The 17,243-nt window shown below is 34.5% G+C and overlaps 1 pseudogene; it reads left to right on the top strand.

Annotated features, from left to right (window-relative positions):
- Window positions 1–284: 284 nt before the first annotated feature.
- The window catches only part of LOC120114238, a 33,137-nt pseudogene continuing 16,178 nt past the window's right edge, over window positions 285–17,243 (top strand).

Genomic DNA, 17,243 nt, shown 5'->3' with positions numbered 1-17,243 from the left:
TTAAATTAATAATTAATAAATTAAATATCAATAATTATAAAAATAAACTAGTCATATTTATGATTATAGTCGATAAAACCTTAAAATATAATATATATATATATAATACTTTGTTTCATCGTATGGGCTTGAAACCGCAATTGACTAATATCCTATGATCGACCAGGAAAAGGGGGGAAATGAAAATGCTCTACGCTCGTCGGGTATTTTTTTTAAAAGCTTCGTGGACTGATGCTTCCATGGCGGATTCTCTGTGCCTCCTAGTAGCGTAGTTCCAGTTTGTTAAAAATAAAACCCAGTAATGGCCCTTCTTCGAAGACCACTTCTCCTGCTCCTTATAGTAAATCATCAATTCTTGCAATTATGGATTGCTTTCGGGTCGGTCAATGAAGAAGACCAAAAACAACAAGAATTCTACGAGGAACTTCTCTTGAATCCATTGCCAGATCGCAAAGTGTAAACCCATTTCTATTTTCAAAGCTCTGCCCCTCCTACCTCGAATGGCCGCCACCACCACTTATTTCCAAAGTCATTCTCAGTTGATACTTTCCCGTTTCGTTCTTCATTTTATTTTTCTTTTGGGTTGCTAGGAAATCTTTTTTTTTTTTTTAGAAAGCATGCATTTTTTTCTGGATATTGCTTTATTCCCCTTGTTGCTTTTGTTTGAATGGTGTTAGAGAAGTTAGCTTAGTTTAATTAAGTGGATTTCTTTTGTTTCTGAATCTACTATTAGTTTAAAAACAAAGCAAAAGAACCCCAAGAATTGAGTATTGGACCACTGTATGCCGTAAGGTCTTGGGTTTGCTTGATTTTTCTCTACTTTTACCCGGATGTTGAATTTACATTTAGGGTTCGGAACCAATGTATGGTGTTGACAGCTCAGGCTGAGTTAATTTATAGTTATTAGACTGCATCAAGTTACCAGACAAAGGATTTTAAAAGTTTGATATATTAGCTTTTGTTTGATGGTGAAAGATTGATATAATATATTTTGTGGTTAAATATAATCATTATCTCAGGAGCATTCAGCTTGGCCTAGTTAAGAAAGTTTCACAAGGATTCTTTGTTTTTCGTTTTCCTATTAGCTTCTACTGTAAAAATGTCACTCAAGCTGTCTGGTTTATTCCAATGTAAGATATCGTTACTTCATTATTCTTAGGATTCATGAGGATGAAATATTCTCACTCAATGTTGTCTGCAATTTTATGTCTAACATGAAGTATAAACTTGGCTACAAGTTTATATGATAAATATTATGCACTAATTATACATGTGTTGCTGTAAATTTTATTTCTTTGTTAGGAAAAGACAATAGTTTTATAAATAGTTTTTTGTAAATTTTAAGTAACTACTGATTAAGATAAGTGGCTATGTTGTATATGTTATAGGTTAAAGTATACTCTAGGTTTTTTATAGGACCACTTCCTTTCCCTTGCTCCAAAGGAAAAATAATGGATGAATAGTTGTCTTTGCAGTATTTGAAAACAGTGGATAATTATGAACATCTTTGAGCAGGTTCAGAAATTTCTAGTTAAGGAAATGGAGCTGTCTTTCACGCAAGGGTGATGGAACTATGAAAGCTGGGGCGGATTTGATTCCATACCAAGCAGCAATGCAAAGCCCCCTGGGGTTGAGTTATGGGCTGTCTTTGATGTCCCACAACATCTGATTGATGCTTTGTGGAAGAATTTAACTCACTCTTTCTGGTCTTTTCTGCGCCTCAATCAATTTCCTAGAATCTAGTACAGCTTATTCTGCCCCAGAGTGGAGTTTTCCACCTGCTTTGGGCAATATGAGGTATGGTACATTGCCCCGTGAAGCTGTTTGCACAGAGAATATAACTCCGTGGCTTAAATTGCTTCCTTGTCTGGACAAAGCCGGGATTTCCACGTTACTAGATGGGCCATCAATTTACAGAAGGTTTCATCTTACCTCAACCAGATCTGGTTCTGAGGGGATGGATCTAGGTATCATATTAGAACAAACACTTACAGTTGTCCTCCAGCCTAATAGTCAGAGGGCCAGTCTGGTCGTGATAGTGAAAAACATATTCAACCAAGTTGGTCTCTTAGTTCAATTTTTTGGAAGCAAGTTAGTGGAAAATGTGTTCTTGCATAGACTAGTAATGTGTACCTTCTACTTGAAAAGGGCTTACTTGAAAAGGGCTTAGTTGCTGAACAGGGACAAGTTGGTCTCTTAGTTCAATTTTTTGGAAGCAAGTCAGCTGAAAATTTTTTGACATCTGAGAATTTTTGGACTAATCCCAGCTTTGAGTTGTCTGCTAAACCAGACAGGATATTTATAGAAGAAAGCAGTTTGCTTAGCAAGAGCTCTTCTGTTTTGTACAAGTTTGAAGTTGAGAAATACAGTGAATCTGAGCCATTTGATCTTGGCTTAACTTGGAAGATTCCTGTAGTATGGTTGTGTCAACAAGCGCCATTACATGCTAGAAGGTTCTTGATGGGAAGTGGAAATGAAAGGGGCGCCATTGCTATTTCCTTAAAATCTACACAGTCGACTGAAGGTTTCATGGGTGCTCATTCCAATGATGAAAGGTGTGAATTGCGAGTTGATGTTTTTCAAGTTGTGCCTTTGTATGTTATGGTATATTTCCATTCTCTGCAAGTGATTGTTGTAGACATCAATTTTTTCATTTAAAATTATTATTATTAAAATTATTATTATTATTATTATTAGTATTATTATTAGTATTAGTATATTATTATTATTATAATTATTATTATTATTTATTATTATTATTAATATTATATATTATTATTATTTAAATATTACAAAGCCCAAATCACAGCCCAATTACATTCAAATATCAAAACCCAAATGGAAACCCTGAATCAATTTGGGTTTCAGCTAGGGTTTTCAAACCCTAGCCCCCAGCCGCCATCCACATCATCAGCCGTTGGATCTGGCAAGATCCAACGGCCCAAAAGGTTCCAGATGGAAAACCCTAGGTTTCTAACCCTAGCAGCCAGCCGTTTCCAGATGCGGCGCCACCCCTGAAGCCACCCCCGACGACCGACTCTCTGATGCCAGATGGTCCAACCAGTTGCTGCCGACGCTGCTGCTTCCACGACGCCGACCTCGTCGAGCTTTCCAGAGGCCAGCTGCCTCACCAAATCAGTGCTCTATGGTGAGTCACCGCCATAGCTTGGTGACTCACCAAAGATGCTAGATCGGACCGGTCCGAGAGAGTACACTGTGGTGGCTATAAAAGCCGCCACTGAACCTGCAAGAAAAAAGGGAAGGACAGCCACAACAAAAAACGAGAGAGATGCAGTAACGAGGAACACATCAACAGAAACCAAAACAAAAAAAAAACTAAGAGAAAAGAGAATAGAAGCATTTACCGAGGAAGGAGCATGGCCATCGGAACCTACACGAGCCACTAAAGACGCCGAAATACCGAACGTATTTCCATAGATCTAGGTAATTTTACAGCTTTTTAGAAGAAAAAAGTTTGGAATCGGTCTTAGGGTATTCATAGCTTTAGTTTGGGGGTATTTGGGAGTTCCGGCCACCGCTCACAGTGGCCGGCGATGGTGGTGGTCAACGGCCGCTATCTCTCTGTTGAGAGAAACTAGAGAGAAGGAGAGAGTTATTTTTGAGAGAGAGAAGAGAAAACAGAAATGAGAAATTTGGCCCGTAGGGCCGGCCATTTTGAATATTTAAACTCCTCTCCAAACGACGTCGTTTTGGGGAGGGTATCTGTGTAATTTCCATCATGGGTAAACCATTTCCGCAGTCACTATAGTTTGTAATCCTTACGATTTAGTCACTGAAAGTAGTTTTTGATTATTTTAATTTAGTCTTCTAATTTTATTTTATTTTAATTTAGTCCTTATCAGAATATATATATATATATATATTTAGGTAAATATCAAATTTAGTCCCTCATGGTTTATTAATTATTATTTTAATACCGATTTTATATTTTTTAATTTATTTTAATTTATTATCCGAATTTTATATAGTTTTATTTTAGTCACTAAATTAATAAAATAAGAAAATAACATGTTTAAACCCTATAATTTTGATTAATTATGAATTAGGTTTTTAATTTTAATTTTACTATAATTTAGTCACTAATTTTAAATGTTTTCATTTATTTTATTGCTTTTGAATATATCGTTCTAATTGTATTTTTATTGTTTTAATTGTTTATATATTTAAATATTTTTCTATTATTATATAGTCATAAATATATATGATAAATAATAATTTATATTTTTTTTAAAATAAATTATTTTAATATTTTTCAATATCGAAGAAAAGGACAGTCTTAATATAACTGGATGTCCTATTCTGGTATTTTAAAATTAAATATTATTAAAAATTATTATTTAATTTTATTTAAAATCAATTTTATTAATATCAAAGAAAAGAGCTGTCTTAAGGCACCTAGAAGTTCTTTTCTAATATTTTTAAATAAATAAATAAATATTATTTATATAATTTTGAAATAATATGATTATAAATTAAATATATTTTTGAATTTTTAATTTTAATACTAGAGACAATTTATAATTAAAAAGTACCAATTTTGGGCGTTGTAGGGGTGTTAATCGTTCCCTAAACGTAACCGACCACGAATCCCTTTTTATTATTAAAAAGAACGAATTTTTGGTTAAAACACAGATCAGTTTATCTTTTAATTGATGTTTTCTTAAAAACTCTTTTAAAAGATATTTTTTAGGTATTCGACCTACCTGACCCAAAAGGCCGATGGCGACTCCTAAATTATTTTCAAAACCATTTATTCACATCAATTTCACCGCCAAATTTTAATATTTCGTGCCCGGACGAAAACCGGTTACGACAGCTTGGCGACTCCGCTGGGGACCGGTCAAACTTTTAAAAATCAATTATAAATTGTCTCTATTAATTAAAAATTAAAAATTTATATATTTAATTTTTTCTTTCAAATTTTTTATTTATTTATTATTTTTATAATATTTATATGTTTTATTTTATTTGCAAGTATTTTATTTCATTATTTATTTTTTTCTGTTAGAAGTTTGAATATTTCTCCTCACACACAACACTTGCATTGCATAACATAAAGCTCTATAATTGAGTTTGTCCCTTTTAAGTGGGAGTGAAAGCGACGTCTTCGTGAGAATTTATTCTCCGTGTCAGACCTAGCAAGTAACTTTCGGGGTTCATATGCTCTATGTCTTCGTGAGAATTTATTCTCCGTGTCAGATATAGAGAAATGTATCCCCTCGAATTGAACTCGATCCGCTTAAAGTCTGTAATGGACTAGGATTGAGGGTTTTGACAGCCCAAGGGGTTATCAACAAGGACAATTCGAGTACCTTTACTCCTAGAACTAAAACCCTACATGTAATAAAACTTAGAACTCCTCCTGATCTAAGACAGTACTAAACCTCTGTCTTTAGGTGTACACAAAGGAGAAATAAGCTTTAGCTTTTATTTTTTTTAATTTATTATTTTTTATGAATAAATGCATGCGAACTAGAAATCATGCGGTTAAGTTAATTTTTCCAAACAAAGCATGGAACTAGAAAGCATGAGGTTAGGATTTATTATATACCATGATAACCATTTTATTTTATTTTTTTTATTTTCCCATGTATGTTATTTTTGCTCTAATTTGTTTAAATTATTTTCTTTTGTTTGCATTGCATGATCATGACCAAAAGTGTTTACTTGAAAGACTGTTCATCATATTGGAAAGAAATCGTAAATGGACAAAAGTTCTATGATCAAACAAAATATGATGCGGCCAAGAAAAGACATCCTGAGGAATTTTGAAGATAGAGAAGAGCTATTCACCCAAGATTGTATGCCCATTGAAGCAAAAGGAGATACGAGAAATAAGAGAGCAGATGACCAAGATGATGGATAGAACATCTGTTTTGGCCAAAGGAAAAGAGATTCCTACACAGAAAGAGAGAGAGCTCAATGAACCTAACCCTGCAGTTTCAGATACACAAGGGACTTCGATTCTTAACCAATTTGAGAAATTAAATACAGTCATCATTCGTATTCACAAATCGTTTGGAGATACCAAAGAAATGGTGACGACTGTACAAGTTCCCAGAAAAGAGAAGAAATCATGTAATCAGAAATCATCAAAGTTTGGTCTGCTCCCGACATCTAAAATTCAGGTTCAATCCAAGACAAAAGGCGGTTCTCATCTTGATACTATCCCCATATCATATAAAGAATTGTATGAGAAGCTACTTGAAGCACGAGAAGTGGATCCATATTATATAAAACCATTCCAACCTCCGTATCCGAATTGGTATAACATCAACGTTCATTGTGAATATCACGCCGGAGCTCAAGGACATACCATCGAGAATTGTCTTGCCTTCAAACGCCGAGTCCAAAGTTTCTTAGATCATGGAACCTTACAATTTATGGTAAATGATCGATCTAGTTTGGTAACCGAGGGTCCTGATAGATTAATACCAAAAGTCTTCAAAGGTAAGAATATCATTAGGGGCGCCCAGAGAGAAGAAGATTTGTTGAAGTTTGAAGCTCAAATATGTCATTTGAAGATTGAAAACGATAAATTGAGCACCAAAATGGGAACCATACATGAAGACTTCCAGAAGGTCAGTCAAGCCTTTCAAAAATGCTGGTATAGGAAATACCCCAGAAGAGTGGATAGCAGGGGGTCACCAAACTGAAAAAGAGTTGCAACATACATGAAGATCTTGTCCAAAAAACCTTTTGAACACAAATGTTCTCTCGCAAAGGAAAATGATCAACTCCAAGAATTAACATAGGAGATGAAAGAACCCCAGAATGTCATGAAAGAAGCTGCAGTCCAGACAAGCAATATGGCCCATAAGCTGATAATCTAACTTGGTTTTAGAGAAGAAAATGGGAAAGTTATTCCCTATATGTAAAGTTTTGTTGAAGTTAGGATTAAAAGTTGTCCCCTACATGTAAAAGTTTTGTTTGATATACTGAAGCTTTTGTGTTCAATGAAATCTGTTCTAAGATGATCACTCTTAAGTAACACCTTTTCATACATGCATTTACATTTTGTATCTGTGCATTTTCATTTTGTATTTTTACTTTTTATATCTTTGAATTGCACATTTTTCATTCTTATTTTTCCATTTATGCATTTTTCACATTTTTATTTAAGTACTGTCATGTACTTTAATTATAAAAACATGTTAATAATTAATGGAAGGTTTTTGTAACAGTAAAACCAAGGTCGTTCATTCATTCATTTTACTTTACCATCATCATTGAAAACAATGGAGCAATCTTATGAGGGACTACAAGACCAGTGGCCAAAACAATTAACAGGGTTACCTCGGGATACAAGGAAAGAAGCGTCAGATTCAGTACCAGATGAATCAGATCAAATTATTCAGGGAATGGAATCTGATAAAGAAAAGATAACTGCTAAAGAGAAATCGTGTTACCAGATTGAAGAGTCGAGACAGATAACATACCCTGGGGCATCCCACTCAAACCCAAAAGAATAGCCTCATTAATTATTCACAATATGAGGAGAAAGTCAAGAGGACAGAGAAAGCAATCAGAAATATGAAAGATGTTAGTACCTACCACAAAGAATTAGAAGCAAGAGAGCTTAGCTTAGTTCCAGATTTGATTATTCCCCATGAATTCAAAATGCCTGATTTTGAGAAATATGATGGCACCAGTTGTCCCTTAATCCATTTGAGAATGTTTTGCAGAAAAATGGGAGGATATTTAAATTCTGATGACCTGTTAATTCACTCTTTCCATGATAGTCTTGTTGGCCCAACAGTAGTCTGGTATAATCAGTTGGCCCAAGAACAGATCAAGAAATGGGTAGATCTAGCTGATGCATTTTTGAGACAATATCGGTATGTTAAAGGCTTAGCTCCAACACGTATGGATCTTCGAAGAGTAAAGAAGAAAACCAATGAAAGATTTCAAGAATATGCCCTAAGATGGAGAGGAATAGCAGCACAAGTTCAACCTCCCATGTTAGAAGAAGAAATATCACGTATGTTTCGGGATTCTATTCCCTCCTTTCTGCGAGTTAATACAGGCAAATCCGACGAACGAATTCGAGAATCTTGTGACAAGTGGAGATTTAATTGAGAATGTAATCAATGAAGAAAACTCAAAAGTCACATATAAAGCCCAACAGATCAAAAAGCGAAAGCTGATAATGTGAATGTATGTCGCATCCAGAATCCCCGCAACTGCAAAAGAAAAAGAGTAAGTACTGTTCGGATCGACCAAAGAAAGTCATGCGATCAAGAAAAACTTTAGAAGTGTTCCAAACTTCTATTACAGACTTATACCCTCATCTGGTTAAAGGTCAGTACATCACACCAAGACCAACTAAAGTGACATCAAATCCTTCTGCTCAGAGCTATGATCAAGATAGAGTTTGTAATTTTCACTTGGGGGTATCCGGGCATTCTACAGGAAATTGTAGGCCACTGTTAAAAAAAATTGAGATGCTTGTTGACAAAGGGGTTTTGACACAAGAAAATAATCAAGAAATGGGGGGCAAATAAGGATGAGAATCCTGATCCTATTACATACCCAACATTAGAGGAATAATGAGGCATGGATGTATAAACAAGTGGAAGTGTTATCTACCACTATAGTACCTTTCTATTTTCAGCATCTTGTTTGAACTTGTTTTTTGTTCCTTTCTCCACCTGTTGTGCAATAAATAAATGTGTGTTTCTTTTATGGTTATGAGCAAGGAGTCAAATTTTAATCTTGTGATTATTGAGTATCAAGTAGATTAAATGTTCTTTTAATTTTTCAAGAGTTATAGATCTATTGGCAAGTGGTAAAATTATATCTTCAATATCCCATCCAATGCCAATTACTCGAACCAAATTCTGACACTACATTTATCTGAGACTCTGAAGAAATGTCTCTACCTGTTTTTGAGACACAAACTCTAGATGTTTACCTTCTCGGGTAGAGTCGATTGATTGATGATACTACATTCCACCATATACATGACTTCAAAAGTCATACATTTGTCTTTTCGAACACAAAACCATCATAAATCAAAAGACCTCAAAAGAACCAAACTTTCAATTATCCATGAATTTTACTGCAAGAAGAGACGAGATGAGGTACCATGGACCAACTCATTGAAGATGATTTCGGATGATTAGGGCATACTAAAGAAGAAGGGGAAAGTGATTGATTGAAATAAATATATCATGCAATAATTACATTTTTTCATGTAAATAAAGTTAATCTTGAATATTCATCCCCCTGTGGATACCTCTTTTTACAAAGGTTTCTGTGTATGAGATGATGAATGGCATTGTTTCATTTATCCTTTAATATATATATATATATCCTTTGTTGTCCCCATTTGAGCCTGAATAATTTTTCTTCTAATTCAACCCTAACCAAGGATCACTCTCTACATTGGGGGGGCAAGGTAAAGGATATTGGCTCACAAGAATAAAGATTGTCAATACAGTTTTATTACGAAGACAAGTTTCCATGAAGTCATGAAAGTTTTGAACTACCAAGTATGTCAAATACAGAGTGCTTGAAGATCAATCCAATCAAGAATAATGGAAAACCTCCAAAATGCAAAAGGAAAAGGAGGTGATCAAAGCAATTGAAGTATTATAATCATCCAGCAAAGAAAGAAAAAAAAGAAAGAAAAAAAAAAGAAAAAAAAAAAAGGAAAATTGAATCAAGATGGGTGACTTATTGAGCCTCAAGTTACAAGGTTGATCAAGTACAAACAAGAAGAGCAAGAAATGCTGGAGATATGATAAAATGGAAATGAATCCAAAATTTGGCAGTCTAGAGGGATCCAGTTGATGGAAAATTCCCCAGCAAGACAGATCCAAGTCAAACAAAACAAGATTGATGTCATCAGAATGAATTGATCATTGGTTTGATTACCCTTAAACACTTATTTGGGCCTTTTTATCCCTTTATTTTGTAACCATAAGCCATGGCCTACGTTACGTACCTGAAAAGTCCATTCTAATCATACATAGATTTCTAAGTAAAAGATGATATCTTTAGAATTCATTCCGCCTTCCAAGATTGATTTTTATTACAAAAATTAGTTTTTAAAATCTTTAATGCATGATATGAAAAATGATAAAGGTGGTTCAAGATATAAATTTTTAAAAACATCTTGAAACCAAAGGAGGATTCGAGTTGAAAACCTGAAAAGGCGGCTCGAATATTGAATGGTGCAACAACGACATAAGAGACGATCTTAAGCTCTTAATAAGCACACACATCTCAAAAACGTTCCTGAGATTCTGGAAACGAGAAGCATCTCTACAAGATGAGCATAACAACCATTTCTTCAAGTTAGTGGAAGCCCGAAGCGACATACTGAACCAACTTGAAAGAACCTACTTTACCAAAATCAACCTACACCTCAAATCAGTCATAATTTGACACTTGCCATAGGACTATGATTTTTGATGATTTAAAAGTGTAGTTGATTTATTGATATTCATTAAACTCCTTGTTTATGATTCGATATATTGTGAACCTGAAAGGGGTAATACTTTGCAAAATTCTTTCATTCTTCAATAAGAAAGGAGAAAAAACATTTTCAAACAGTACAGTCTCAAATGAGGAAGGTTCTTGAAGTAATTGTTATCTATTCTACCTCTATTGAAGAGAAGAATAAGTCAGGCCAAAGGATGAAGCATTCTTGAAAGTAAGTAGTCCAAAAAGCCTGAAAGTTTGGAGAATTGAACTTATGATGCTCTTCCGTGAAATTATCAGCAACTTATCAAGAATGATTACCTTATCTAAAGGGAGATACTGAAGCCCATTTCAACTAAACCTTTCTATGGTTCGGGAAGAGTGGGATATGTAGGTGTCTATCTTGAAGCAGCATGAGAGACAGTCACTTTAGTAGCCATTACAAGAAAATGTGCTAAAAAAAAAACTTCTAGTTCATCCTGATGATGTTTATTTCTTCCAGTAAGGTTGTTACGATGGATGCCACTTACAACAGGTCGAATTCGCAAAACTACTCATCAATTGCTCCACCGATCATCATTCAGTTCTTGCACATCTGTTTCAAAAGTATGCCAAGACAGTAAAAGGCAACTTCTGCATCATTGATCCCAGAGAAAAGAGACAGGACATTGATATCACTGGGAAACATATCTCTAAACAGATCCTTATGTATGGTTTTTAAGGAAACCTAGAAGCATTTCCACCTCATCAGGTTCAAATGAAGCAACTTTATTCCTTCCAACACATACTAGATTCCATTTTCAGCACTCATCAAGAACATACTTCTGAACACTCGAAGTTGGCTCATTGTCATAAGCTTCAAGAGCTTTACAGATCCTTTCTGTCAATTTGGTACTTCTTGTACATGTTTATAAACGGTTCAACTTTGTTCTTGGATCACATGAAAGCCATCATTTCTTTGTCAATGGAAAAACATCAGCACATGGAGGAAGCAGAATAAGAGAAACTCTGTTCTTAATTGGCAGAATTATGAATATAGTCCTTTTCAGTGTAGTATGATGGAAATGCTTCGAATCTACAAATTCTGGCTCTACATCGAATAAGCATTATGATATCCTAGTCCAAACATTAACTGGAACAAGAATAATGTGCTCAATAGCATCTTCTGGAAGTGTTCTTTGAGTTATCTGATCTGGTTAGACAGAACCAATCATTGAATTTGGAAGATGAATGTGCTCAATAGCATCTTCTGGAAGTGTTCTTTGAGTTATCTGATCTGGTTAGACAGAACCAATCATTGAATTTGGAAGATGAATGTGCTCAATAGCATCTTCTGGAAGTGTTCTTTGAGTTATCTGATCTGATTCGGTAGGAACCCCAGAACCGATCATTGGAATTGAAAGATGAACTGCATGATCATCTTCATTAAGAAGCTTCTTTTCAAGCTTCCTCTGCTTCTTCCTTTTCCACAAATCATAGCCCAAGTTTCGCCTTTGCTTGTAATTGGGATCATTGCATAATGACTTCCTATCTTCTACCATAAGAAGTGCATCAGTAACCTTAGCCATTTGATCAGCACATATAAAATCTGTCAATTCTGCAATTGATGAAGAATGAGACATTGACTTGAACAAATATTTCCAATGAGACATAAATATATGAAGAATGAAAATGGTGAAACAGTGACAGTCTAGCTGACTATACATAATTGCTTCGTTCATCAGGCAGTTACATTATGATCATGTTGTTGAACAAATGTTTACTCAGCAAGCATGTTTTCAAATACCTAATCTTCTTAACCGTATGTCACATGATAGTATGTTCTTTGTTAAGCTACATTACGGTTGCATGAATAAAGATGGTCCCCAGGTAGACTACTCGTTCCAAGGTTCAGTTCCTCAAGATCTCAGCTTTAAATTTGGCCTTTTGTGTGTCAGTGATAATTGAAAATATTTCTTTGAGGTTCCTGGCAGTTAGTTTCAACCATACTGTTGGGATTATGAAGTTGTTTTTCACATCAGTTTTTACTTGCTTGATGACGTTCTTCTGAGACTTGACTCACTTACATTACTGTTATTCCCGTTGTTACTGGGGTCATTATTGCTAGCCAGGCAGAACTGAGTTTTTATCTATTTTAGGTTATCATGTGCGTTTTATCCCCAGCAGCAAGAATTTCATGAACCTCTTTCTGTACATAAATCCTATAGCGGATGTGTTCCTACTTCCTACAAAGATCATTATAGAAGAAAATGTGATCAGTATCACATTTGTCTTTGCCTGAGATGATATCAAGATCAGTTAGTGTCTCCTATTCAATTCAACACTAGCATATCTTAAGAAATTGACCAACTTTTGGTCATACCAACATCACACTTGAATCCCCATGGAGTTTTGTTCTCAAATGGTCTTGGGACATTATACAAAAGTTTTAAACACTATGCAAAGAAGTTTCTTGACCGGCAATCCAAGCAGAAGCCACATGAGATGATGAATGTGTTGTCAAATGTTTTATGAACCAGTGATTATGGTGTTGAACCAGGGTTGCAATCATATGGTTTCCATTTATTGACCCAAGATGAATTTTGTCTTCTTCAACTTCAAGATTAAAAGTGAGATATAATGAAGACTTCTTTCCACAGAAGGAGAGCTGAAAATTTTGACAACAAGAAACTATTGGAGCCAACTAAGATCAAACAATAGGTTGTTGTTAAACATCTTTACATGATATGGTTTGAGTTGCTTTGTTCGAGATCCAATTAGATGTGGAGACATGAAAGGAATTGGAATAAATCCTCCTTGTGATAGGTTTCAAGAGTCAAATCAGAACAGGCTCTACTCTCCTAATTAATCCCTGCTGAGTCAGGCATATCTACATCTACATTCTTCAAAGATGATAGATTCTCTTTTTAAAGATGATAGATTCTCTTTTCAAAGATGAAAGCTTTATGGGATTTCTACACAAGTCCAAGCAAATAAAGTTGGTTTTATCCAAGACAAAATGGGGCATCAGGGTCATAATTTTGACTACGACAAGAGTTCCACAAGTGAAACATTTCTTCTAAGACTTTCATGAAGCAAAGAAGACATAAAGATACAAGTTGATCAGATGGTTATTCAGAAATGCAAGCTTGATAGCATAAGTTGCTACACTGATATCCAGAGGTGACCCTGGCAATAAATGATGAAGTGGAGGAAAACCGAGTTCACCATTTTGAAGTTAAACGAAGATCGCATCAACATTCATGCATCATATTTAGACATTTGTAAAATAGGAGTATTTTCATTCATTTTATCCATGTTGAATATTTGACAGGAATTTCAAAGATTTTAGCAAAGTTCAAATCCATCATTTAATGGATCAACATTCCAGGTCGAGTTCATAATGAGAAGAACTCATCTGAAGAAGGAAGAAGAAATTCATAATGAGAAGAATTTGTTCAACCTTTTGCTCAAATCCATCATTCGATGGATTGACATTGCCAGAGAAGTTCATAATGAGAAGAACTCATATGAAGAAGGAAGAAGAAGTTCATAATGAGAAGAATTTGTTCAACCTTTTACTTGAATCCATCATTTGATGGATCATCATTTCCAGAGAAAGTTCATAATGAGAGAACTTATCTGAAGAAGGAAGAGAAGTTCATAATGAGAAGAATTTGTTCAACCTTTTACTTGAATCTATTATTTGATGGATCATCATTTCCAGAGAAAGTTCATAATGAGAAGAACTCATCTGAAGAAGGAAGAAGAAGTTCATAATGAGAAGAATTTATTCAACCTTTTGTCTGAATTCATCACTTGATGATTATTTTGCCAGAGAAGGTTCATAATGAGAAGAACTCATCTGAAGAAGGAAGGAGAAGTTCATAATAAGAAGAATTGTTCAACCTTTTGCTCAAATCCATCACTTGATGGAGCAGCTTTTCCAGAGAAGTTCATAATGAGAAGAACTCATCTGAAGAAGGAAGAATAAGTTAATAAAGAAGAATTTGTTCACTTTTTGCATAATTCTATCACAGAAGGATAGATTAGCATCAGCCTTTCTAGAGAAAGTTCATAATGAGAAGAACTCATCAAGAGCTTATTCAACTTTTTGAATGACTCTATCACAGGAATAGGTCAACATCATCCCCAGCGGAAAGTTCTAATGAGAAGAACTCTTCTAAAGAAAGAGAAGAATTTATTCAACATCTCCATATTAATCAAGTGAAGAAGAGATGGATGCAATCCACAAGAATGAAAATTATCTTGAAATTGGGGCATGTTACCCAATCAACATGTTATTTTGAAAAATAATGAGAAAACGATTTCCATAGTTTCTCATTCAATCTTTTCTAAAAAAAAATTGTTGAAAAGTAAGAAAACGATTTCCTTAGTTTTTTTACTTAGTAAACTATTTCCCTCATCTGTAAGTCCTTCAGTGCATGATGTTTCCAAAAGCCTTCGGGAGCTTTTTGATGTTTTTAAAGCCTTCGGGTCATCTGTAAGTCCTTCAGTGCATGATGTTTCCAAAAAGCCTTCGGGAGCTTTTTGATGTTTTCAAAGCCTTCGGGTCATCTGTAAGTCCTTCAGTGCATGATGTTTCCAAAAAGCCTTCGGGAGCTTTTTGATGTTTTTAAAGCCTTCGGGTCATCTGTAAGTCCTTCAGTGCATGATGTTTCCAAAAAGCCTTCGGGAGCTTTTTGATGTTTTTAAAGCCTTCGGGTCATCTGTAAGTCCTTCAGTGCATGATGTTTCCAAAAAGCCTTCGGGAGCTTTTTGATGTTTTCAAAGCCTTCGGGTCATCTGTAAGTCCTTCAGTGCATGATGTTTTCAACATTTCCATCTTGTTCAAACAAAAGCCAAATGAAAAATTATTGTCTTTTTCGTCTTTGCTCTATTCTTGTTAACACAAGAATGAGCAAAGAGGGCAGCTGTAGACATCAATTTTTTCATTTAAAATTATTATTATTAAAATTATTATTATTATTATTAGTATTATTATTATTAGTATTATTATTATTTAATTATTATATTATATTTATTATTATTATTAATATTATATTATTATTATTTAAATATTACAAAGCCCAAATCACAGCCCAATTACATTCAAATATCAAAACCCAAATGGAAACCCTGAATCAATTTGGGGTTTCAGCTAGGGTTTTCAAACCCTAGCCCCCAGCCGCCATCCACATCATCAGCCGTTGGATCTGGCAAGATCCAACGGCCCAAAAAGGTTCCAGATGGAAAACCCTAGGGTTTCTAACCCTAGCAGCCAGCCGTTTCCAGATGCGGCGCCACCCCTGAAGCCACCCCGACGACCGACTCTCTGATGCCAGATGGTCCAACCAGTTGCTGCCGACGCTGCTGCTTCCACGACGCCGACCTCGTCGAGCTTTCCAGAGGCCAGCTGCCTCACCAAATCAGTGCTCTATGGTGAGTCACCGCCATAGCTTGGTGACTCACCAAAGATGCTAGATCGGACCGGTCCGAGGAGTACACTGTGGTGGCTATAAAAGCCGCCACTGAACCTGCAAGAAAAAAAGGGAAGAGGACAGCCACAACAAAAAATGAGAGAGATGCAGTAACGAGGAACACATCAACAGAAACCAAAACAAAAAAAAAAACTAAGAGAAAAGAATAGAAGCATTTAGGAAGGAGCATGGCCATCGAACCTACACGAGCCACTAAAGACGCCGAAATACCGAACGTATTTCCATAGATCTAGGTAATTTTACAGCTTTTTAGAAGAAAAGAAGTTTGGAATCGGTCTTAGGGTATTCATAGCTTTAGTTTGGGGGTATTTGGGAGTTCCGGCCACCGCTCACAGTGGCCGGCGATGGTGGTGGTCAACGGCCGGCTATCTCTCTGTTGAGAGAAACTAGAGAGAAGGGAGAGAGTTATTTTTGAGAGAGAGAAGAAGAGAAACAGAAATGAGAAATTTGGCCCGTAGGGCCGGCCATTTTGAATATTTAAACTCCTCTCCAAACGACGTCATTTTGGGGAGGGGTATCTGTGTAATTTCCATCATGGGTAAACCATTTCCGCAGTCACTATAGTTTGTAATCCTTACGATTTAGTCACTGAAAGTAGTTTTTGATTATTTTAATTTAGTCTTCTAATTTTATTTTATTTTAATTTAGTCCTTATCAGATATATATATATATTATAATATATATTTAGGTAAATATCAAATTTAGTCCCTCATGGTTTATTAATTATTATTTTAATACCGATTTTTTATTTTTAATTTATTTTAATTATTATCCGAATTTTATATAGTTTTATTTTAGTCACTAAATTAATAAAATAAGAAAATAACATGTTTAAACCCTATAATTTTGATTAATTATGAATTAGGTTTTTAATTTTATTTTACTATAATTTAGTCACTAATTTTAAATGTTTTCATTTATTTTATTGCTTTTGAATATATCGTTCTAATTGTATTTTTATTGTTTTAATTGTTTATATATTTAAATATTTTTCTATTATTATATAGTCATAAATATATTGATAAATAATAATTTATATTTTTTTTAAATAATTTTTTAATATTTTTCAATATCGAAGAAAAGGACAGTCTTAATATAACTGGATGTCCTATTCTGGTATTTTAAATTAAATATTAAAAATTATATTTTTTATTTAAAATCAATTTTATTAATATCAAAGAAAAGAGCTGTCTTAAGGCACCTAGAAGTTCTTTTCTAATTTTTTAAATAATAAATAAATATTATTTATAATTTTGAAATAATATGATTATAAATTAAATATATTTTTGAATTTTTAATTTTAATACTAGAGAC

Source organism: Hibiscus syriacus, unplaced genomic scaffold, assembly GCF_006381635.1.
Source record: "Hibiscus syriacus cultivar Baekdansim isolate YM2019G1 unplaced genomic scaffold, ASM638163v2 tig00110221_pilon, whole genome shotgun sequence".
In the NCBI taxonomy this organism is placed as follows: Eukaryota; Viridiplantae; Streptophyta; class Magnoliopsida; order Malvales; family Malvaceae; genus Hibiscus; species Hibiscus syriacus.
This window is presented reverse-complemented; position numbering and strand designations above follow the sequence as displayed.